Source organism: Pieris brassicae, chromosome 4 (assembly GCF_905147105.1).
Source record: "Pieris brassicae chromosome 4, ilPieBrab1.1, whole genome shotgun sequence".
In the NCBI taxonomy this organism is placed as follows: domain Eukaryota; kingdom Metazoa; phylum Arthropoda; class Insecta; order Lepidoptera; family Pieridae; genus Pieris; species Pieris brassicae.
In genome coordinates this window covers 6,248,659-6,274,836 of record NC_059668.1, presented here as the reverse complement: position 1 = coordinate 6,274,836, position 26,178 = coordinate 6,248,659, and the positions used below count along the sequence as shown (strand labels likewise).

At 31.8% G+C, this 26,178-nt stretch overlaps 1 protein-coding gene across 1 annotated transcript in view; it reads right to left on the bottom strand.

Annotated features, from left to right (window-relative positions):
* Window positions 1-26,178, bottom strand: part of LOC123708665 (voltage-dependent T-type calcium channel subunit alpha-1G) — a 98,741-nt gene that overhangs the window by 55,239 nt on the left and 17,324 nt on the right. Inside the window, exon 2 of the mRNA XM_045659484.1 lies at window positions 25,420-25,494. The gene's annotated coding sequence lies outside the window, so the exon portion shown is untranslated. The remainder of the gene's footprint in view (window positions 1-25,419; window positions 25,495-26,178) is intronic.

Below are 26,178 nucleotides of genomic sequence, written 5' to 3'. Positions count from 1 at the left end.
AAGAGTTATTATTTCTACTTCATCATGATTCACAGACTACGAAATGTCGTCCCATTTTTTATTATTAAGTTAGACTATGTTCAGAATTACACATATAAATATAATGAATAAATAGCTGTAACATTAATAGCGGTAATAGTCCAAATACAATTTGATGCAAAATGTTTTGTATTGTTACATCTTCCAATTCCAGGAAAACGCCCAATGTTACATTCTTACCAAATAATGAGTAATAAGCTTTTTGACAGCGAAAGTTACCTAAGCTGGTGGCCATAAAAAAATATAACGAATTTACTTAAAATTATATCTAATAATCTAGTAAACCAGATAATGCGGTCTAGCAATTTTTTGTATAATTTCAATTATAAATAAAACAGGGTTACTGCTGAAGCATGAAGCATGAATTGAATTTAAGGTTCAAAAGTGACTTTTTCATCAAAATATGAAAAGAATTTGTAAACGCTTTAACAAATTAATGTAAAGAATTCTGTACTGAAATACTTTACTAGAAATGACTTTTTATTATGTTTATTATAAAATAAGTGAGAGATTCACTAAATTGAATATTTTATAACTAGCTACGAATTCGTTAGTGTAATTAAAATCTGTGACGTAAAACTAAAAAAACTATGCTTGGAATGTTCATTGTTCATTAATGCCGTTAGGGGTTTTAACGTGATTAAAAAGAGTGAAATATATGCTCACTGAAAAATGTACTTTGTTATCTATATTTGATGTATGGGTACAAAATAATGGCGGCTGACGTGAACTTGTGTTCGAGTTCCTTCACTACTTTTTTATACAGACCTTTATATAACGTATTGTATATGCTCACTACATGTATGTATACATAACTTTTTGTATATTTGTTATCTGTGCTACGTTTTAATCAATTCTTTGTTCAAATCAGTCATACACAATACGTACAATATAAATGAATACCAGCAATAGCAAACAATAGATCATTTGAATAATACAACAAAATCATTATTAATCCTACTGTATTAGTGAATTCATTAGCAATGTTTCGGTTAAATTACAAAATGTATTCGTAAACCGCACTATTTGTGCTATTGTAGACAAATAGAATTGAATTATTGGATTGAGTCCTCGCTATAATTGTTCTGTTTCAGTTCTCCAATATTGACACTTGACATTTGACAGTTAATAGATTACGACAAGTGGTTGGATAAAATCATTTATCAAACGGGTTCTATTTCCAAAATTATGCTACCTATAGACTGTTTTGCTATGAGTTATAGATTTAATCTCGGAGAGCAGTCATAGAAAAGTCGGACATGTTGTATTTTGTAAATAATCCGTATACGTATAGTATAACAGTTTCTTGTACGTAGAGAGTTGCGCCGATTTCGCATTTTTATATGTTTACATGGAATATTTCTGCATGTGACAATAAGTCCACAATTGATATGTCAATTTGTAGCTTGGATTGCTTATTCAAACTATAACTTTTAAAGCATATTTGTAATGTGTTTTGTAGTATTCTAAAAACCACAATTTGAATTGGTGAGTGAGTTTGAAATAATTGTAAACAAAAATAAGATCAATTTCAAAAGAAATCTCTTGAGAACCTTCATTAAATAATAAACTGGTTACAGAAGGATTGTGACCCTCGGGGACGTTAAGATCAACCGCCTTTGAGAGGCGAGATCTAAGGCAATACCGATTTCTAACAGCAATTTAAACAGTACACTCTCCTATTTATCTTAAAATATTAAATATTGTCATTAGTGTAAAAGCAGTGAATTTATTATCTTCAGAATTTAGGAATGACACTGACAGTAAGTACTACGTCGAAATGACGGATGACTAATTGATATTATGATTGAAGACTATTGAAATGTTGCCATTTTTCACGGTATTGATATTCGAAATATGTAAATAATATTAAAATTTATGCTAATGCCAAAACCGTTGTGTTTTAACACGATTAGTGTACGCTCAATTTCATTCGAGTTTCACCTGAGATGAGAAGTGACTCAACATAACCACAGAATTTTGGTTCAAAGACTACCTTATTGTCATTGATGTGCAGTTTGAGTTGTATGAGATGATCAGGTAAAGATACAAAATTCAAAAATCAACACAAATTTGTGCATATTAAGGTAAGTGAAAAGCGAGGTATGCAATTTCTGTTTTTAACACACACGTTACAGTTTGTATCTGTAATACGATTTTAATAAATATTAATCTAATTTCATCAACATATAATATCAAAAAACTCTGCTGCTATCGTAAGAAATCGTCATAAACTCGAATTTTAAAAATGACCTAATATAACATTATGCATATAATTAAATTCAATATTCATTTGGTCTCAATGTGTCGTTAAAAAATTCAAACAGTGCAGTGATTTTATGTTTGTAGTCCGGACACTGGTGAAAATTTAAATTTTATGACATGGCAATCTCTAGACTACGTGGTTCGCTTGAGCAAAGTGTAAAATTATATGGTCCGAATTAATTGCGTTTCACGTGATTCGGTCGTGGAATTTTGTAATTTTTTCATTATTCTTCATATTTTTTACGTATTCTCGTAAAGTGATCTCTATTAATGAAAGTATAGTCCCTTGACATGTTTCGGTTAAAAATAATCTATTTATTTATTTATACTTCGTTACCATAATATACATAATTATACAAATAAAAAAAAACAAAAAGTAAATAGGTTACATAGGTTATAAGGCAATAGGCGGCATTATCGCTAACAAGCGATTTCTTCCAGGCATCCTTCATATGGGACAATAAAAAAAGAAAAACCTACAGAGGGTAAAGTACAAGAAGTGCATAATTAATTTAAAAAATAAAACTCAAAATAACATGCAACTATAACTAAAATTAAATAAAATAAAATCCAAAGAAATTATATAAATTATAATATGTATAAACAGACATGTAAAAGCTCTGCCAAAGGTTATTTTTTTTTTATAAAATAGGGGGCAAACGGGCAGGAGGCTCACCTGATGTTAAGTGATACTGCCGCCCATGGACACTCTCAATGCCAGAGGGCTCGCGAGTGCGTTGCCGGCCTTTTAAGAATTTGTACGCTCTTTTCTTGAAGGACCCTAAGTCGAATTGGTTCCGAAATACTTCAGTGGGCAGCGCGGCAAAAATTGCCTTGAAAAACGCTCAGTCGTGGAACGTCGGACGTCGAGGTGATACGGGTGGAATTTTGTATTTTGCCTCGACGTCCGATGCTGAAACTCAGCTGCAGGTATTAATCCGAACAACTCCTCTGAACACTCTCCATGGTAAATGCGGGATACTTTGCACAGTGAAGGAGGAGTGATATAATTCAGTTTTATGAATAGGAGTTTCAAGAATTAGATTATCTAAGGAACGCAAATCAAAACTACCGCCAGAGAGGAACATAAAATTTTGCTTTAAGTAACTAGGAGTTCTAGCATTAAAAAGAACATTCTAGAAAAGTTGTAAAATGTGCTTCTTACGCCGCAATCGAAAGGGTAGCCTTTATTAGAAATTAAACTTTCTTCGGAACTCCGAAATATGATCAAATTTACGAAGTCCAAATATGAATCTGATGCAAACATTTTGTAAGCGCTCTAACTGATCAAACTGCAACACAGTTAAATTCTGGGTAACACACATCTGCATTATCAAGGATAAGAAGAGGATAGAAAGTAAAACACAATGAGCTAGAGAAATTTTAGTAGGGATAGGCAAACAATTTCGTAACCTATTAAGCGCATGAGAAGAAGAAAAGATCCTCCTGCTCAGTTGGTTAATTCGGGCTGCCATCTACTTAGCCTTCTGAATATTTATTGTTCCAGAAATCAACCCGGTCTGATTTAACGCCTTTTGCGTAAACCAAATAGCCGTCCTAATCTATAAAAATAGGTTTGCGTGAAAGAAATCGCTAAAAGAATACATGTCACCAAATGTTTACAACTCGTAGCAATTACAATTGGATAAATAAACATTCCGAAAGCCAACTTAAAGATTGCGATTAGCCGAATCCCAACATCTAAATAACTAGTACAAAAACAAAAGTCAAAGTTGCCGAGCTTAATCGAAAGCAAACATTAAAAAAGACAACTGAAATTGCGCGCTGTTTTCCCATTTGTATTTTTTTCAAACAATCGCTTTGTTAATACACGATGCCTTCACTCCTTCGGAGGCCGTTAACCAGTATTAAATATAGTAATAATATAACCATAATGTAACTTAATTATAGTACTCAAATAAAGGCATTTTTATAAGTTTATGTATAAAGTGGACGTAGTTATAAAAATCAGTATTATATACATAGCTCAAACTGGTTTTATTCATGAACATGAATAAGACCTGTACTAAATAAGTACTATAAACTTTAATTATTATATTTTGTTGAGGGTACCAGCAGCTTCTAGTAACTAGTTTCATCAGAGACCAACAGAGGTATTCTACATATGTCTAGCAACTGATAAAATATTCCATAGATATTTTAGGTACTATATTACTTACTATATTATACTATCCGTATGTAGAAAACAATATTTCTTGTATGATAGATGTATAGTGTAGATTTAAACTTAGCACTTACTTCTAGTTCTAGCATTATAGTTGCTTGGGTTTAAAAAAGGCTATACATTCGACAATTCGGACGCAAAAAGAATTCCACCCGTACCGTAACAGAATTGCTGGGGACTTTTCATTTGACCTATATATACGAAAGTCATAGACATAGACAAATTAAAGACCAAGTTCTGTTTTCAAATAGTAAGATATTCCTTATATGTATATTGTGAAATTCAGTTACGCCTTTAAACCTTAAAGTCGTACTTAGAGTTCATTAAGAGATTCTAGATAAACTTGGGAACAAATAAACGAATCTGAGCTATATATTTTATGTTCAACAAGGCTAACTAACCATATATCATTTTCAAAGAGCGCATCCCCAAACTATAAATTAAAAACATAATAGCCCAGTTATTAACTCCACTTACACCACAAAATACACGTAAGACCACAAGCATTCTCGAAGCCCGCTCGCCGTAAACACACGCTAACAATGCCCAGATGATGGACAGCGAAAATAGAACATAAAATAAACAATTGCGGACAAAACGCTCGCTGACTTGTATCCGATGAAACACCGAAACTTGACCTTCTAGTGGCAAATGATTGCGTTCGCGCAGATTTTACGTAACATAGCAACAATCGAGGGAATATTGGCGTTAATTAAATTATAATTTAAATTTTCAATAAATTCTAAATTCACGTTATGCAAGGCGACAAAGGGTTTTAACTTATGATTTAAGAAACGCATCTTGTTAAGACATCTATTATACTATGTACATGTATATTTATTTGAATTCATGTGAAATTAAAGATCACGTGAGTATGGTATGGACAGCACAATTAAATTTTCATGAAGTCGTGCGCTTAAGATTTATATTCATTTTACTTTAAGTTAAAAGTAAAAGGAAGATCCTTTCTATTTAATTTCCCACTTTATTTTAAATAAATGAAAAATAAATCTAGGCCGTACTATACAAAATTTAACTAAACTCATAAAAATGTATTCGCATAAATGAGTAAAAAAAAACTAACAATAGAGATTCATATTTTTAACTTTATAAATAATGGGTTAAGAAATGGGAATACTTCTTAATGTATGTGTTTCTGAATGTATCGAACGTTAAAATTATAAGTTTGGAACAAGTAGTATTATATAAATAAGTAATATACTATTTAATATCTTTAGGTAGTAAAATTGTTCAGTAAATAACGGCTGAGTGGATGCACTTTGTAAATGTTTGAGCATGGCCTCTACCGTAACTCTGGCAGAGTTCAAGTTATACTTGCCCTGTTTATATGTATATGAAGACTTTAATTAACTTGTCACAACTAGCCAAGAAATTGTATAGCGTTTATATGTTACAACATATAAACGCGTTTTACTAATTGATTACCATTGCTTTTATATTTCGTTTAATTAAATTAAATTCTATTTTGTTATTGTAATAATAATACAAAATGTATCTTTCATATATTATCAATGTGTATGGACAACGAGAATTTTTTAATCTTTTAGCTTTAAAACTGTAAGAATATCTATGTATTTCGATGTGGGAATTGTATTGTATGGTTCTATTTGCCTTTGTTTTAGTCACAATGTTGGTGTGTAATTACAGATTTTAGGAACTGAATTTTAATACAGATAACTTTTCAATCTTTTGTATGATGTACATTGTAATAAACACAATGGAACATTTAATATCCTAAACCTAAATTCTCTATCGGATTAAAATAAAACATGATATTTAAAAATGATTTTGTTTAAACAATTTTAAATATTAATTTGCGGACGTACTAAAACTTAATATATAAGTTGAAATGTTTTCTAAGCTTAAGCTATACAAACGTTTACTTGGCTTAAGTGTTCTTAAGTTCTTAGGAGTAACACAAAAACAGTTAACCTTCTCTAGGCCACTATAAACCGCTTGACATTTTTCACCTATTTACTTGATTTTACACGGTAATTAGGTATTGTAGTTTTAGGTTTTATACAAAGAGTGGAATATAATGTATATATATATATATATACATTATATTGCCGTATATATATATATATATATATATACGGCTGTGCACCAATGGATTTTCTTTCTATGTGCGCAGTTAACATTAGCTCGAACGGTGAAGGAAAACATCGTGAGGAAATCAGCTTGTCTTAGACCCAAAAAGTCGACGGTGTGTGTCAGGCACAGAAGGCGATCACCTACTTGCCTATTCAATTCACAAACGATCATGAAACAGATACAGAAATCTGAGGCCCAGGCCTAAAAAGGTTGTAGCGCCATTGATTAATATAATAATAAATACATATATGTAGTATTTTAAGTTGAGGAACGCGAAGTATAGGAAGCATACACATTACTATGACAATTCTATTTTAGTGTACTGGCTAAACCTAGAGTTCGACGGTAACTCTGTTTTCCTTGCTTTTATATATAGACTCCTTGCCCAAATTATTTATAACACTTATATAGTTTTTATTATTTATCACAATTTTAAACAATTGATATATCCATATGCCATTGACTTCCATGCAACAATGGTGTACATTGTTCGTTCAATATTATATTAGGTACTTTGACATAACCCTGATTGCTTGTTTGAAAGGAAATGGAAAGATATTTTCAGCGTCAGAGGAAAGAAAATGATTTTCTTTGTATAGAAGACATTGTGTGAACTCAATGTTTATGTTAAGAAATATTAAAATATGTTTGATAAGTTTGTAATAATGTTTCACTCAAGAATTTCTCGCATTCAATCATTGTGTCTGACTTTAGTATTACAGAATATGTATTTTCTTAATTGGCGTCAAAGGATGGACATCAAACTACTTATTTCTACCACCTACAACACTATTATTTTATATGAAGTACCAACATAAATATTGAGAATCCACTGCTCTGCGAAATGACTTACATTAATAACACAATGTTGGTACATAACAATACTAATAGGTACTTTAAAATACAAGTATGTCGTAAGTTTCCAAATGACTTCAAACTAAAGTGAGTTCGTAGTTATAAATTTTCTATCTCAAGGACTATTCAAAGTTGGCGATTAAATCTTAAGTTTAAGTGTGTTTTGGCAATACATCTTGGCAGACTGTTAAGTTTGCTTTGTCCCTAGCCTTCGAAATACAAATGTTTAAATAAAGAATATTCTAACTATCTACTGTACAACGATGTAAAATAAAATTAAAAGGATTGACTTCAATAGAAAGTTTTATAATGCACTTTTTAATCGATGAAAGTTGAGTGAAGTTTGTTTGACTAGAAAAAAGAGTTAGAGTGGAAACAACAAGGAAGCAACGTGTCCAGAAATCAAAATTGTGTTATAACGTTGTACCAAAGCAAAACGTTTTTCAATTATTATTGTCTTACTAATTATTGTCACTGATTAAACATATTACAAATTAAAAAAATAGACCTAGTTTTTCATTTCAGTTCTTAAACGTGGTTCTATTATATTTTTAGTTGAGTCTTTTTATAACTGTTATTTATATGACTGCATTGCAATGAGAGTGAGGCATGATATATGGGAACTAATTTTGCTGTTTCTCGTTTGTTTGGTTAGCTCAAAATATTATTGCTATGAAGGTTATGAGTGCTTTAATTGAGAGTATTACGTTAGCGATTTTGCTATCGTTACATAAATCAAATTCTATAAACCTCTTCTATATTTTAAGATTTAAATAACTATCAGTTGCAATAGCGCGTCTGAGTGTTCAAATATTGAAACAATTTCCTATCCGTATCACACGTTTCATAGAAAAGGTTACGTTTCCTGAATATAAATGTATTTTATGTAAATCAAATGAGGTTATGTAAGTTATGGAGAAACTCTTGAGATAATAAAATTAGCTGATCGCGAATTTGGTGTATGCTGTATTGCATATCATTAAGGTACAGTTTACATAACTGTGTTTTCTTATAACGCTCGATAGATATAAAACAAAACATCGGCGCTATAACCCTATAGATTTCTGTATCTATTTCTTGTTTATTTGGTTTCTTATTCACTGTTTTGGCATGCCAGTTTCCTGACAATGTTTGCCTTTACCATCCGAGCGAGTGTTTAATGCTCACATAGAAAAATTGTGCACAGCTGTGATTTGAACGCACGACCGGTCCCGAAACATTTAAAGTTCACGTTCAAGGCTCGAGGCCATTACTGATTACCGAGTATAGTAGTATAGTAACGGTACATTTCTGGTTGGAAAAGTGAAGTGCTTCGTGGTAGTATTTGGATCTAAATCGTTTAAATAGAAATCACAATCCGTATCACTTAGTCGTCCGTCTCCACAACTGAGCGTTTTCTAAGGCAGTTTTTGCCGCGCACTATTATGTAGAACCAGCTGCCCATTGAAGTATTTCCGAACCAATTCGACTTAGGGTCCTTCAAAAAAAGAGGGTACTAATTCTGGAAAGGCCGGCAATGCACTGAGTGTCATCACTTAACATAAGGTGAGCCTCCTGCCCGTTAGCCTCCTATTACATAATAAAATTATTGTTTAGTAAACGATTTAAGTAGTTTAAACATATTCAAATAAGGTAAATTGCGTAGAATTATCAAAAGCTGATATTATCATATTAATATAAAACTATTACTGAAACTGTTGTTGCAACTGTTTTATATATGTGTGTGTGTATAAGGAATAGTATAAAGTTTTTAGTTATTTTTTAGGAACAATTAATAAAAGCAGGACATTAGTATTTTGGATTGAAGCTTATCTATGTAAATCTTACGTAAAGTAGCAATTATAATTTCTTTGTCTAGTTTCAACCACGTATTTTTCATTCGAATCTTAAATTAGGTCAAACTCAGGGTCATAGAGCAAAAAATCGCAATTGCCTGGCGCCAGCTTGCTGTTCATTGGTCTGTGCACCAGACATTTACACAGCCATAATTTATCCACTATTAAAACTCATTTTTGGTTTTCTGAAAAACTATACAATTACGAGTTGAGTATCAAGGGCTGGCTCGCCTAAACTAATTTTCCTATGTACTGTCTTATTTATTCTCATCACATCGTCAGATTCATGCAACCATAGTCTTATATCACACCCTCATTTAGATGCTCAATTAGTACATTTTTTCCTTCATACATATATTTCATAAATATACAAAGAAATCGTTAGTAAATTATTAAATGTTATGGCCTAATATAATCTATTTGTAATGAACCACACGTAAGCAAAACTTAAGGGAGTGTCTATACACTCCCTTATTTATATCTAACATTCATCGCTATCGAAATTCATAGCTCATTTACAAAAAAACAGAACATTAAAATAATGGACCGTGTCCTATTTAAGGAATAAGGTCGGCCCTTAACCGCGCATCTTTTATGAGTGTTTCTTCCATTGTATCTCTGAAATAGGTAAATAATGTGTAAAATCAGGTCAACCGCTGCATACAGATAACTAATACGTATTGTGACTGATGCTGTGGCAACTATTATCTGTTATTTGTCTATGATTCATTCTTTATAAAAGAGTATAACTAGGATGACTTATCTGAAAGTAGTCTACGTTCCCGTGTGATAATGTTAAAAATAATTCTAAATAAGTTTATAATGAAGCATATATATATTTAGCATTTTAGTACGATTTTAATAAATAATTAATTTATTTATTTTGTAATACTACAGCTAACAAAAATTACATATAATAAAAAATAATTAAACTAAAAATATAGCTAGAGACGGAATACATAATATTTACCTACAAAAAGGTTCAAAAATTTACTAAAGGGAACGAACAATAAAAATTATTCAATAAAATTAACTAAGTGATCCCAAATTTGTGTGATAAATATGTGTAAAAGTGAGGGTAAGTTGATAAGTAAAGTTGTGTATGTATGCTCATGATACAGGTGACTTTTTTAGGCGTCCATGCGTCGGGTTGTCTCCTAAAATATAGCGAGGGGGCCGATGGCAGGTCATGCGTTATACTCGTGAACGGGTGCTACTTGTGGTGACTGGTCGTACTTAAATTCGTGTATACGGTCATGTTAGGTATTTCGACTATGTATTTGCTTTTGTTGTTCCCACGAGAATGTCTGAGAACGAAAATCTGCCTGCTCTTATTTCACCATGCCTCCTGCTGATAGAAGATCTTTGACAATCCGAGACAAATCTTTGTTTTTAATTTATTTTATTATTATTCATTACATAAGATGTCATGTAGAACATGGTGTATTGGTTGCAGCTCCTTACAAACATTGTGTAATACAAAAAAAACTTGGCGATTAAAATGAGTGGCGGAGAGTTTATTGCCAGTTCTTCTCTTCCGTTCTACGCCCTTGATTTGAAGAACTGGCAGTAAATGTAAAATTAGAAGCATTTAATGGATATTTATTTGTTATTGACGTTCATAAATGTACATTGTGTTACCTATATGAATAGATTATTTTTGACTTTGACTTTGCGCTATGGATATTCTAAATACTCCTTTTAACCATACTCAGAGCTCAAACAAGTCAAAGCAAGTATTGGTCATGTCCGGGCTGCAACAAAACTGATTTTTTTGCATAGTTAGTGTTGATGAAATATGAAACAAAGTACGACTACGAGTCTGGTAGGCAGGAACAAGGAAGGACAATTTTAATATATAGTAATAATGACTTTAAAAAATCCATAGTTCCAAAAAGTTATAATTAGAAAACAAAACACCACACATACACAGCCGGCAAGAAACCATTTTAATGAATCGACTAATTATGCTTTGACATTAATATATTTAATTATGTCATTTTGCTTGCTACTAACAACCGCTTTAGATTTCTGCTTTTAAAATTTGTTCTCTACATCGAGTACCAGATATATAGTAAATAAATACTTAATATTCTACACAAATATCTACTTTATAAAGTAGTTAAACATACTTGAAGCCTCGAAATAGTGAGCATTATGTGTTTTATCTGATTATGTATGTGTCTTGCAAACGTGATTTCACGAACACTATTAACGAATGAACTTGATATCTGTAATCTAAATAGCCAGTTCCAAAGCAATGAGATCATTATTAAAACAACTATTTTCTAATAAAAACAAGTTCGTCTGGAAAACTACTATAAATAATCCGGATAAGACTTTTATTCGACACTGAAGTCAATTGTAGTTCAGTGTAATGGTTGAAGACTTTTAGTGATTTTACTGGACTTTAAAACAAGCATTGTTATAATCCAGCGTTTATCTTTATAGTTAGGAAGCAGTTTTCTAGGTTTTAGGTTTAAGATGAGATTGCGCTATCACAAGAAACAATAAATTTTGACGTAATCGACATATATTATGGTAAAATCACGTAAAATATGTAAAAAAAAACAGTAGGATTTTGACATGCGGAAGTAACAGTTCGTATTTAGTCGTTCGGACTCACGAGTCGATCATCTTACGATGCGTTTTCGTAGGAACCACTTGGCTGCACTGATATCTTCATCAAGAGTATAGGCGCTCAAATCATTGGTTAAATAGTGTTAGTACTGCGATGAATGGAGACGTTTCTATTATAACAGCGTAATAAGGGCTTTCGGAACTCGTAACTGTACTGTATTTATGATAAATATTATATTATTAACATAAGGAAAGAAAAACAGTCCTACTTATAATCCTACCTCTGTTGTATTTGCAAAAAGGGAATAAATTTCGATCAGTGTGTTAATTTCAACGAAATTCGATAACACAGTAACGAAAGCAAAGACAAACTAATATATCATAAGTTCTGTGTCTTAATATATTTAAATATACAGTAAATAGACATCCCTTGACCTTGCCGAGAAATGAAAGTCAAATACCGTCGGTCAATAATATTTTAATATTAGTTATAAAACGGTTTAGTGCATATGAACTTGTTTTCCTATTACACGTTTTACGGACGAAAATATCGAGCGCTTTAATGACGTTATAATTAATTTTAACTGCTTCCAATATAGTCAAATGTGGGTGAACTACCTAATATCAGTGTGTATGTAACCTAACTTTATAACGTGGTAAAGTATTTTTATTATACTTAAAATATATACAAAATTGTACACATAGTTAAACCGGGAAGGTTAGACTTCTGAAACAACATATAGTTTACATTTAATGACAATGTCCACATTATGTATGTAGTAATATTATAATCTTATCATAAATATTGCGTCATAAAATAAAATACCGTCAGTATATAATCAAATTTGGTGGTAGGATTAATTATAATTAATTAATTACAAAATTTATAATATATAAAGATAATTATCAAGCCTTGATGTCAATGTTCGATTTTATATAATAAAACACGCATCCGTTGTCTTAAAACCATCTTAAATATGATCCATTAAAATAAAAAATATAAACCAAATTTGAAATATGTGGTTATCGTGTACTCTCATAAACAATGTTGAAAGGTACTGAAGACTAATTGGAAAACGTAACGTCGTTCCAATTAAGCAGCCTCAATGTTGCCACATTCAATTTAAAAATAAGATAAGTAGAAATGCCTGAAATTATTACGATTTTGTATGAACACAATTCAAAAGCAACTAAATGCTTTGTAATAAAATAAAAATACTTGCAGTGTAGAGCAGTGTGACAGTTTATAACTTACGAAACACACACAGAAACACACAAAATAATAATAATATATGGAAAAAAAGGAATAAGATACATTTTAAGTGTGTAATGTGTGTGTTGTGGTAGTAACTGGGCCTGGCCCTGCTGGGCAGTAGCTGCGGCTGTTGCACACAGCTGTGGTCATTCTGCCAGAGATCACAACAGTAAGTTAGCGCCTCAGACGCAAAAAAAATAAAAAGCCAAAGTGTATCAAGATACAGTTTTGAATCATGTTGTGAAACCTCTCAGCAATACACTTTTAAAAACATACCGTGGACGGATAGCAGGATTCTGTACGTGCAACCAACGTTCTGGACTTTATGAGAGCTAAAGACTGGCCCTCATCTAGCCCAGTCGTCAACCCTTCCGACCTTAAATTATGATGGATCAGAGGACATGGCCTGCTTCCACAACACAGTGACTTTGAGTCTTTTAAAAAATCTTTGGAACAAGTAGTGGAAACACTGCGTAAATCGACTGATTCGTGGCCGATGTATAAACGCCATAAGTGGCCATAGCGAATAGAATATTTTTCGATGAGACTTTAATAAATATGTTATGTATGTAATATGTGTTACATATTGAAAAAAATGCATTTTTATTTGTAACGGAACCTATGGCTGGACTTTATATAAAAAAAAATTAATAAACGTTAATGACAAGTTTAGTATTTATCTCTATATATAAAATTCTTGTGTCACAATGTTCATTCCCATACTCCTCTTACTGCTGCATGATGCTTATGATTTTTATGCATATTCAGTAATTCTGAGAATCGGCTACTATCTATCTTTCAAACCCCTAAGTGATGACAATTTTTTTGATTTTATTTTTTTATGATACAGCATTCAAAAATATATACAACCCTTAATTATCACCCCTCAACGATCAACCCCTATTTTTATTATAATAGATAGGTTATTTTTATTGAACTAAAAAATGTTTTCTGGAAATAATAATGTATATGTACATACATATCAAACTAAAAATCTACCACTGGATCGCAGCAATTATTGCTATTGGGATTTTTATTTATTAAAGCAACGTTTAGTAACTGGTTATTGTTAGTTGGAGTCATTAAGTTGTCAGGTCTGAGCGTAGCTTGTAGAAAACTTAAATTAATAGTGTACCAGAGAGAAATGTTTCGTATTTTCTCCACAACTCAGTGTCGCTGTAACTATTAATATCAACGTTGGCTTATCTACTCCCTAATCCACTGGGACTGTAGACACCTTTTGTTGGATGTTAGAATTAAATATTTTATTCTCAATAAATTATTTTATTTTGTATCATTCTTTGCAAACAAAATAATACTAGCAAGTTAAATCTTTTTATTTTTTAACTAAGCTTAATTGCTTTTATCAAATATTAGATTAAAGTCTACTATAATACTTTTACGTTTTTTTAAGCAATGTTTTTAGTAACTCCTATTAGCTGACCAACAAAAAATTTACCATTCTTTATCATAATTGCAACTATTGTAACATAATGGAACTCCACAACCTATTTCTGCTTCAGTATTTGAGAACTAGATAGAACCTCCTCAATTTCTTACTGTTTAGATGAACGTAAAAATAGAATGCAATCATTTTTTTATAAAATCATGTTCGAAATTTAAAAATAATGTGCCAGTGTCAGAACTTTGGGATCAACTACGTATTGTTTGTGCTAATTTCAATAAAGTTTTTCGTGTATTGTCTATAATAATAAGTCGCTCTTATTATGAGTGTGTATTTAACAGAAAAATTGCTTCATTCAATAGTCATTTAACAAAGTTTCAGCTATTTATACGTAGCTTTCATTGTAATGTTCAGCATCAATAAACCTTTCAAATTTTCATCAAAAGCTTTCTTTGATGTCACAAACAGAAAATACGATATTACAACTATTTCTAAGACTGGAATAAATTCCGATCAAATATTATTCAGGAATGTTTCCTTTGTTTTATAGTCTATTCAACATTTACGAACACTTTATTTATTATTAACCTCGCCTTGGAGTCGCTCGTGGCTTAGTTTATACCGTACGTATAACCCGGAAAATTCTGGGCACACTTCACTTGGAAATTAGTTTAGCATTGGCAGGCCTTTTCGAGAATTAAACATTTTGCATTAATAATTACGGGACTTCAGCCCTAAGCCTCACGTTGCACGTCCTATTACATCAACAACACGACTAAACTTATACAACAAGTATAATATCGAGATAAATGTAGATGTAATTGAAAATATCGAGTGGATCCCCGAGGCAAGATGTTTTTACCTTAATGGAACGGATATTATCGCCAGCCCTTATTGGTATCTGGACCCTGGCCGATCGTAACCGTAAAGGTTGATAAGTTAAAATTTAAATCAGAGTTAAATATCGCGTACGCTGGTTTTTAGAATGTTTGTTAGAATTTAATCGTTCGATTAAAGTCTTCTTTTAAACATAATATTATTACAATACATTACATTATTTTATAACAAAGCCTGTAATGCTACTAACAAGATTAAAAAAAATACAAAATTGCGTTCCTTTGAAAAAAATACCGAGAAACAACATTTAATACCCTTTCTGGTTTACGTGAATTCTGAAATGTTAAAATCACAACATTAACAACAATTAAACTGCTCTATCGCTAAAAAACAACCTCTTAATAGATGTCACTCATTGACAATAGACATTACTGCAGCTGTCAAAATTGAATTTAATGAAAACTACCACACTATATAGTGCAATGTGTCACCTCCGCTCTCTTAGCCGGCTGCGCGCTGCGATTCGAGCCCTATGTCTCCTCGCGCGCCGCAGCCGCATCAAGGGCTAAAATTCTCCGCACACGTACCACCATGTATTAGCAGGGCGCGAACCTACACACTCGAAGGGGGCATACGCCCCGAAGGGGCCTAACAACCCCCTCGCGAGGGAGGATGCAGCAAGAGAAAGAATCACGCTTTCTTAGCGTAGGTAGGACAAGGTGTATTTTTACACACAATGTCAATTTAATATATTGTGTAAAATTAATATTTAATGCTGTCACAATTTAATAAATAAATCTGTATTTATAGTACAAATTTATAATCATTATTCAAATGTATGTAGATTAATTATACGATTGTTATTCACCACGGCTTTCTAAGCTTTTTGATTCATCGTTGTCTATTATCTTAGCAATTGTACAATATATAACAATAGATGTTGTGTTCTGTACCGCTTTTAATTTCACTCAGATTTGATAAATCACCAAGTAAAGAAATATTCATTAACATTTAAAACCCTGGAATGGCTAATTCAAATTTTTATTGATAATTAAAATTTATGTAATAAATTGTAATGTTAATTAAAGAATTCTGGCAAATTTAACAAATTGGTATTTTAGGTACTTTATCTAATCAATTGAATTATATTATCATCAGGACATATTTGTGGGAGATAATATGAAAATTAGGGTTTTTTTTACTTACTAATTTTACGTGGGATATTGTCCTTATACCGAAAAAAAGAATTTGACCGGCTTTTTGCCAAATATTTTGATATCTATATACAAACATGTATTCTAGCCACTAGACTATATAAAGTATATTTGCATAGTAAATAAACGCGCGGAGAGGCTGTCAGGTTAAGTTAACTTCCGATACGCAAACACTTCACTGTCGGCCTATTATAGAATTAACTAAACAAAGCCAGCCGACTGAGCAGTTCAACTCAAGAACTTATGTATTAACAATTTTAAACATATTCTTTCTACATAAATAATATTTCATTTTTAAACATGCAATGGGGTCAATATGATTTATCAAATGAAAGAGTGACTCAAGAAAGTTCATATGTAATAAAACACAAGTTATTATTATCGAAGCGTCCATGAATTGTTCCAGAGACAAAGAAAGAATTTTATTAAGTTACACAACAAAAATAAATAGATATATACCGATATATACTTTACAGTACATACAAAGGCAAAACAGTTGCAACATTTTTTTAAATATTAATTTTAGATTTTAAAGGGCTAGAAAGCAGTAGCACGAGAACGTATCAATATTAAAAAGTGAGTGATAAAGGTATTCTATATTATATAAACATTCTATATTTGGGGGACCCGATATTAGTACGCGTAATAGGTAAATCAAATGTTGCAAGGTTGAAGAGACCTCGCTAGGAAAGTTAATTAGACCGAGGAGTGGGGAAGATGTCAGCTCGCCAGTGAAAATTTTTCTAAGGGTAGTGCAATCAATTAAATATCAGCGATGACTTAACGTTAGAAAATTATATTTCCGCAATAATTTATGGCAGTGGATACGGTTTCTTTATATTCGATATTTAATAAGGATTCCATACTTGGCTAGAGTGTTCTAAACAAAAAGCGATTTAGCTAGCTCTATACGATATAAAATATCTTTAAATGGGTCTGAAACGCGAGTTATAATGCCTAAATAGGAGCAGCTTTACCATGTGGTCTATGTTGGTGTAAAGGGTATGATACGGAAGTATACGGCCTAAGTAACATCTTTGATGGTAGCAACTGAGAGAACTTGTTGGTTTCCTAGGATAAATTGAGTCACTATGATAGTTTCTGCTTACACTTGTTATATGCCAGGTATAATTTATTGCGTTTGCAATACGCGTCAAGTATGTTAAGATCTTCCTGAATGCAGACGGCATCTTTATAGTATACACTTAGACCGTTTCTCGTCGCGTCTATTTTCAGTTACAGGTCTACACATTCTTGTGTCCACGCGAACTCGAATTTGCTAGATACTATGCTAAGCTTTTTTATTTCAAAACTCTATATTGATATTTTGACAGCAAGCGTTTCGTAATATTTGTTAAGAGAAAATGCGAAATATATATTACAGATAACAATAAAAACTTAAGATGTAATCTGAATTGAAAAAACTTCATCGAAGAGAACATGTTTGGTAGATGTTTTTTGTTCTTATCCAAAAAATACTTGAAAGTTTCACAAATAGCACATATGTTTTAATATATTTTATAGCTACCTTAGTAGAAGCGTAGGCAGAGTAAACAAAAAAGTGGACCAAGCAATATATCAGCTTACAGCAAACTCTCGTAATCCAATACTGATAAAATCCCATAATAAACTCACATAAAGCTGACGTAAAACTTTTGTAATTTGACGCTAATTGTTGTTAAGCTAAATATAACTAATTGTAAGCAGTTTGACTTCAGTGAATTAAGAGTAATCTGGGTTGAGTTTTCAACTTCAAATTAAGCTGTAAGCAAATGTAGCGATTTATTCATTGTACATTTATTAATATCGGGGCCGTAAATTCACGATAATCTGGTTAATGTAGCGTTATGGATGGCTAAATCTGAAACGCATTAAGTATAAATTTTTAAGATTTATCATACATGAAATCAAAATCTGTATAGTTTTAACTTCCAAAACTATTTTAATTAACTATGATGAAAAGTGACAAACGTGAAAGTGACACTGATATTCCAACGCGTTAATTTGTATGTAGTATACAGATACTGGTTCCATCAAAACAACTCTATGCTACTGTAAATAAACTGTACTATGCCTCGTATGACGAATGATAATATTTATAGAAGACCCTCCTGTGAAAACATCACCACAACAGTACCAACAAAAAATACTAAAAGCGTTTCACTGTACGCGCCCGCATCTATGTTTCGGAGTTCAAACGACCGAACTTAATTCAACCACAGATAAATAGACATTCATAAAGTATGATGTATTTATAGAATATGTAGACAAAAATATAAATTCCATTAACAAAATATTAATAAAATCAGTAAGGATTGAATATTAAATTTCCACTATCCTTCTAATACTGAAATTGTAAAATGACGTTATATAGACCCTTTTCTTAATGACAAATGACAATTGACAGCTGTCACGACGTATGTTTGCAAGGAACGATTTGACGATTTGATCAAAACGTTCCTATAGTTTAAGACAAGTTATTTTATTTTAAACCAAGGAATTTACCATTTCTTTCAATTTCACAGCCCGATGCACTTGAATAAAGTATAAAGTTGCGGACGACGGAAAAACATACCGAAAGTTTTGAGTAAAATATTATTCCATTTTTCACTGCATTACACTTGGATGGGTGAAATATTATTTAAAATATATAATTAATTGATTTGCAATACTTCTTTGTACGTGGTGGTTATATTTTTTTGCATTTTTCGTCGTAACAGGCACATACAATCTATCGCAACATATTTATATATTATATATATTATATTTATATAAGGTTTCCTTACTTACCAGATTTGTCTAATTGTACGTAGGTGAAGTTACTCGCTACAACGTAAAAAGAGAAATAAGGACATAAAAATTAAACCGAGTGTCCAGTCTATTTTCTTGTTAATAATAAACAAATTTTAAACCTTCAATTCAATTAAGACCATTCCAACATTCCAATTAGTAAAAAGTCCACTCATTAGACTTTTTGGCGGGAAGTCGTATAAGTTTATCTTGTCTTACGTCAAATTTATACTCTATTAATCTAACTGAAGGACTTGTCTTGTTTGGAAGACATTTAATCAATTAATTAAAAAATATATAATGAGTGGATTATGATTATAAAGTAATAGATTGAAGACATTGTCCGTATGAAGATATTTCAGAAATGGAAATGGCAAACAATTTAATGGTATTAGTTAGATGTTTTAATAGAATAATTAAATTAAAATAGTTTTTAGTTATTACTTTATGAGTTACAGATATGTACTCTATATTTATATATTTTCGGTATAACATCACAAAACTTTATAAAGAAATGGTCACGTTATATATGCAATAAAATTTGATAAATATTTTCTTAAATTTTAATGTACTCATAACCTCTTCGACTGATATTTTTAATTTTCAACTCAACATCCAATTACATCTTATCGTGATTCCGATTTTGAAGCACATTTCGGAAAATTCAATATTGCTGAATATGAGGAGCCTCATTTCGAAGTCGGGTCGAGATTTATTTTTTTTACTTGTCAGCTCCGACATTCAATTAACTTTTGTTTTTAATTATATCTCAAAATCATACAGATATGTTGGTAAATTTCATAAAATAAAAAAATCGATGGCGCTACAACCTTTTTAGGTCTGGGCCTCAGATTTCTGCATCTATTTCATGATCATTTCGTAATCGAATAGGCAAGTAGGTGATCAGCCTTCTGTGCCTGACGCACGCCGTCGACTTTTTGGGTCTAATGCAAGCCGGTTTCACGATGTTTTCCTTCACCGTTCGTCTTCTCGCTAATCTTAAATGCGCACATAGAAAGAAAATCCATTGGTGCATAGCCGGGGATCGAACGTACGACCTCAGGGATAAGAGTCACACACTGAAGCCACTAGGCCAACACTGCTAAAAAATTGCATAAGTTGTTTTTTATCGTCAAGTCATAGTTTTGCGTTTCAATATTTATGTATATCTACTTTATTTGCTCAAGTCTTGACTATTGCTAGTTGATATTCGAAAATTAAAAGTCTATTTTTACTTTTCTACATAATTAGCATTATAAAAGAATCTTTGTCGTATAGTTAAACTCATTATGTATATGCGCGTATTTATCTTTATCTACTTAAACATTGACATTCGAAAATAAAAACATATTTTTTGGTTTCCACACTATAATCCTTATCAAATTGTTATACTCGTTAACACCTTTATCTATATTCGGTTTTTTTCGAGTCTTGTGTATTGCGAAATCAATTGAGCATTATTTAGAAAATAAAAATATTATTTTTTTCTTCTCCGGTCCATTCATACATTCCGCCAAAATCGGTATCGAGGAGTAACACTCGTTAAATTGTTAATAGTAATTTACACGGAAAACGTAAGTATGAACGCATGTCATTTCCTTTCGAATAGTATCGATCTTCAGTCCAGATTCATCGGATTCGGTCACACGTTAGCTAATCTCTCTAGTTAGTCTCACTCTTAGAGACATAATATAGTGTATGTGATATTTCAGTATGTAGATATGATTGCATTAAACATTCCGTTAAGTGTGTGCATGGGACGGATGTCCAACACAAACGGCGTTTAGCTTTGTTAATAAAATAACAGGGAATAGTATTATTCTGTTATAAAACTTTCATTTTTAAATGTGATTCAATCTGGCTTACTTGGAAGATTACTTAATAATGCATACAATAAAGTAGCCCTGAAACCCTTTAAGTAGAAATAATTTTCAAAATTTTCTTGTTATAAAATTTTTAATTTAAATCTAATTTAAATTGCACCGTGCATGATGTTCGATTTTTTTACCTAATAACCACATAGAAAAACAACAACAGTTCCAGAAACACACACACTAAAAATGGGTGTCCATGGGCTGAGATGACTGCCCTCTTTGGGCGTCCCGTAGGGCTCGCTTTATATTTTATATATTAAAAAAATGTTGGTCAGTAACTTACAAAGAGTCAGTATTATTGTATGTGACTATCACATTTTCTACTTTCTGCGGCTTTATTGAAATTCTCACAAGAATGTGGTTTATATAAAAATCAAGGTTACAATTTCAATCGTTGGACAACCTATATTTCGCTGTGAAAGTTGTATATTGAATTTTAAATATATTCAGCGATATTTTCTTGTAAAAAACTAAGCTCCAACTCTTTTCTTTGTCAAATAATAATCTTTGTGGTCGGTATGTCTAATGCCCAGAGACAAACGAATGATAAAGGTGGTTCGAGGTACCGACGTATTGGTTAAAGCATTTCAACACAGTAGAAGACTACGAAGAAGAATAATAAATTCTAGGATTGTTATAAACAGCTTTCCATTGTAATATGGTAGTTATAATCTCAAATTCAATACAAATACCTAGATTCAAGAACGAGCTGATCAATAACCTACAATTTCAACGTGTCAAGTTGATGTCCAAAAATGTTTTAACATTTGCAATAATTGAATATTTTAATTTGTAAATTTTATTTTTACTTACTGTCAAGCCATCCAAAATTCTTGTTTATTATCCAAACAAACAAACAGTGGCAGGGGTTAACAATTATCAGTTGGATGTCCTATTCAGTTCAAAGTGTCCATGCAATATAACGACTAGTATGTGAATGGGTATTATGCATTCTACTTTAATAATAAACAGTGACAGACCTCTGTCGACTGAAACTACTAAATCCGTACAAATGGGAGCAATCTCTTTGCATATAGAAGTGAGGTTGTCCCAAAGACTGATATATTGCAGGTCTTATTAAATATAGGTTGAATGTAAGCACAAAATTGAAAAACGTATACACGAGAACATAATTATTGTCATTTATAAATACTAGATTATAAGTTAATGTTTTCGGCGAGTACTACACATTTAAATCAAACTTCTTTAACACACCGAGTTATGTAAATAATGTAATTATAACTAATTTATAATTTTAGTTTTAAAGAACACATACGCGAACCTTAGTTATTTTACTTTAACGATAACAAAATTATTTAATCTACTTTACTACATTACTACTTTATTATCTGTACTTATCTTTGTTTATAAACGTACGAGAAACCATACGTTCCTCGAACCAGTACCAGATCGGTACCAGAGAAATCATACGTGAATTCTACTAAAACTTATGTTCAACTCAGTACGTTAAACCTCGTAATACTATTGAGATAAGCTAAGTGTCATAATATAATATTCTGTGGTTCATACGATTAGTGCCACGATAATGTATCGATAGAGGGCGTAAGTGGGCGACCGTTTACTGACAGTTCCATTAAATTGGCTTTCAAGTTATTATACCTCGTAAATACGATAGACCTCGAATCCCCCAATCAAGGAATGAATCTATGGTAATTGTTTTAGTAGCTGAACACCTGAATCTGATAAAAGCAATAATTTACAGGGTAAATTAAAAGTAAATAAGTTGCCAAGAGCTGCGAATATAAAGTAGTACAGTTAGTTGAAGTCTGTTTAACTTGATTTTATTCCTTATCCAATTAATATTCATAGCGCCAGTAGAATGCATAGATTTGTCAACTATAAGATATTGTATTATATTTTCTCTAAATGTTGTAGCCTAGTTGAGCGCGCTTGGTGGAATAGCTAACGCCTAAGTCTTAGATTGACATAACTAAACGCCTGATTTAATAGAAAATTATGGTGATTTATAATACTTCGTTGAAATAGCGCTTAAACAAACAGGAAGAATAGAAATAATAAAGTCTTTACAGTGAATAAAAAAAATGTACAAAGAAAACCTTTGTGTGAATATGTGCATCGCATGAATTATCTGTTTGTTTACACAATTTATTACAGTACATTTCACATGTTTTAAACAGGAATTGGCGGAAGCTGGATTAATTAAATTATTAACATGCAAGTCAAGAAGTCATAACAATTCAGCGTTGCGAAATTTGTTACAATAAAATAATGAGGTTTAAATTTATTATATAAACGAATATATTACAGTATGTATACACAACACATGCATTTAAAATGAAACAGTCCAATTGCACAGTTTTAATCAAAACATCTGTCTCTTTTTCTCACAACTATAATTTGACAAAAAGAGACGTAAGAGTACTTCAGAAATAAATTTTTCCCCCTTTTTATTAAAGTATTCTTTGGTTTTTATAAATAAAGACTTTCCCGCCTAGTACTTTAGATCAAGCATAAACATATGTGGTCCTGGATCGCGCATTTAACAAAAATCTTTTGATAATATAAATGTAAACAGAGCTGATGCGGGTATCTATTTATGGTTATTGAGAAGAAAGATTCACGAGCAAAGTGGTGGTAAGTAGGCCACTAGTACGCTCCGTATCTCGGCTTTATCGTGTTCCGATTATACAGTACTAGACAGCTTTTGTTTGCGTGCAACGTAATACCTCGCTTGAATTATTTAGTTTTAAATAAGCTGTGATACAGAAAAGTATTCTATGAAATGAGACTTAAAGGTAATGGATGTTTATTATGTCCTATTACACGTGAACAACTGAACATATAAGCAAAACATACAATAATAATAAATAAATGTCCCTGTGGACAAGCTAGGACATCATGGACTGTCATGCCAAAACAGTGAAGGCCGCTTTTCGAGACATGCCGACAATTAAGCCGACTGGTATTGCAAGAGACTATGGCAAGAGACCGGATGGTATGAGTTTTATTACATGGAAGATGGGCTCGGTGCTGATACGGGATACAACCTGTTCAGACACGCGGGCCTCATCTACATGGAACCAACAACGGAGCTGGTGCGGCTTGTGAAGCGGCTATAAAAGTTAAAGTATAGAAATACAGGGATCTAGGCTTCGAATATGATTTTGTCCCATTCGGTGTCGAGACCCTTCATCCGTGAGGTCCAAGCGCTAAAAATCTTTTAAAGGAAATAGCAAAAAGGTTAGTCGACATCAGAGGAGACCGAAGAGCTGGCAGCTACCTCGGACAAAGAATTAGACTAGCTATTCAAAGAGGGAACGCTGCTAGTAGCTAGCTTCATCGGAACCTTGCCGAAAGGTTCCTTCTCCTTTTAATAATATATTTTAGTTATTATATTTAAAGGTTAGTTATTGTTTTTTGTTATATTAATTTATGTTTGCCTTAGGATTACTTTATAAGTTATATATCTTCTAATACATATATTGAATGTTAGTCATGATACAGGTGTTAAAATCTGTGACTATTAAAAAAACTGAAAATCAAAAAAACGCAATTGACAAAATTCGTTTGTTAGGACTGTTTTTTCCGCGCCTTTTATCGGAGGTTACATTTAAGTTGAAACCTCTATTTCATATTATTTTAAAGAATAACATAGTTAACCCAATAGTGATTGCGCACTCAGTAATCAATACCATTCACGTTGTAAAAAATTATTATATACATTATTCTGTGTTAAATCAGTGTGATTAATGCGAGTTGAGGCTAAATCTAGTCAGTTTTTGACATAGAAATCAGCCGGTTTACCTCAATTAGTAAAGTTACTTGGACATTTTAATTTAATCAAAATTCAAGTAATATCCGATTGTGAAGTTTAACTAAGCTCACTTAAGCTTAATCGACTTCAATATCGATGTTATGTTAGATGAACACTTAAAATCCAATCAAAGTTTGTTCTTAATCTATTGGTAATATAAACTTTTGACTGTGTAAACACACGGACGATTTTATATAGACTATTATTATAAAATGTATGTTCATATACTATTATTCCTTTTATTTTGCTGTAGATATGGAAAAAAACAAAAATAAATCGCCTGGACTGGAAATTAATAATATTATATTTATATAAGAGGTACATACAATGGCCTATGACAGTGTGAATACATAAAATAGTTTACCAATACTTACTTTAATAAAAATGTTTCTGGGATAGTCTCTCTAATTTCCTGAAGTCTGCCTTTGTTTTGTTAACACGACACTAATCTGAAATAAAATATATATATTTATTTATATTAATTACACATGCTTTATTTAGAGGAAAGTTAGATACAGGCTAATGCAAATCACGACTAAAATATGTACATTGGCTCCTTAAGAAGCAGTGATGAAGAAACTCCTTGTTTTGCCCTTACATCGAAACGTATCAAACGAGTAAATGCTGGATGAAAACGCTTGGAAATTGCTTATAAATTGGTTGGACCCAATTCTCAATCATTCTCAGCCTTTGGTAATGGTATCTTCAATTATCCTAACCAAGCTTGAAATCCAGACATGTTGCCGAGGCACAATGCTATATCAAATGTTACCCACTTGACACTAAATGCCGGTAACAAATCCAATATAAGCTCATAACAATATTACACAGCTCTTATCTGAAAGCCGCGATACGAAATTCCCTTTGAGTTCATAATTGCTAGAGATAATGAGAAAATCAATTATTCACGAAAAACACCACACTGTAATATTCTTGACACTTTATTTGAAATAGAAATCAGACACGCAATACGTAAATCCCCACAAATGAGTCGTTTCATGCTTTTATGGTACATATATTTAATGTATAAATATTTCGGAAAGAATCGAAAGTTATGGTACCGGAGAATCGTTTAAATCTGACTTGTGACCTACCACATCAGGTGGTCTCTGTTACCTAACATAACCTAACCC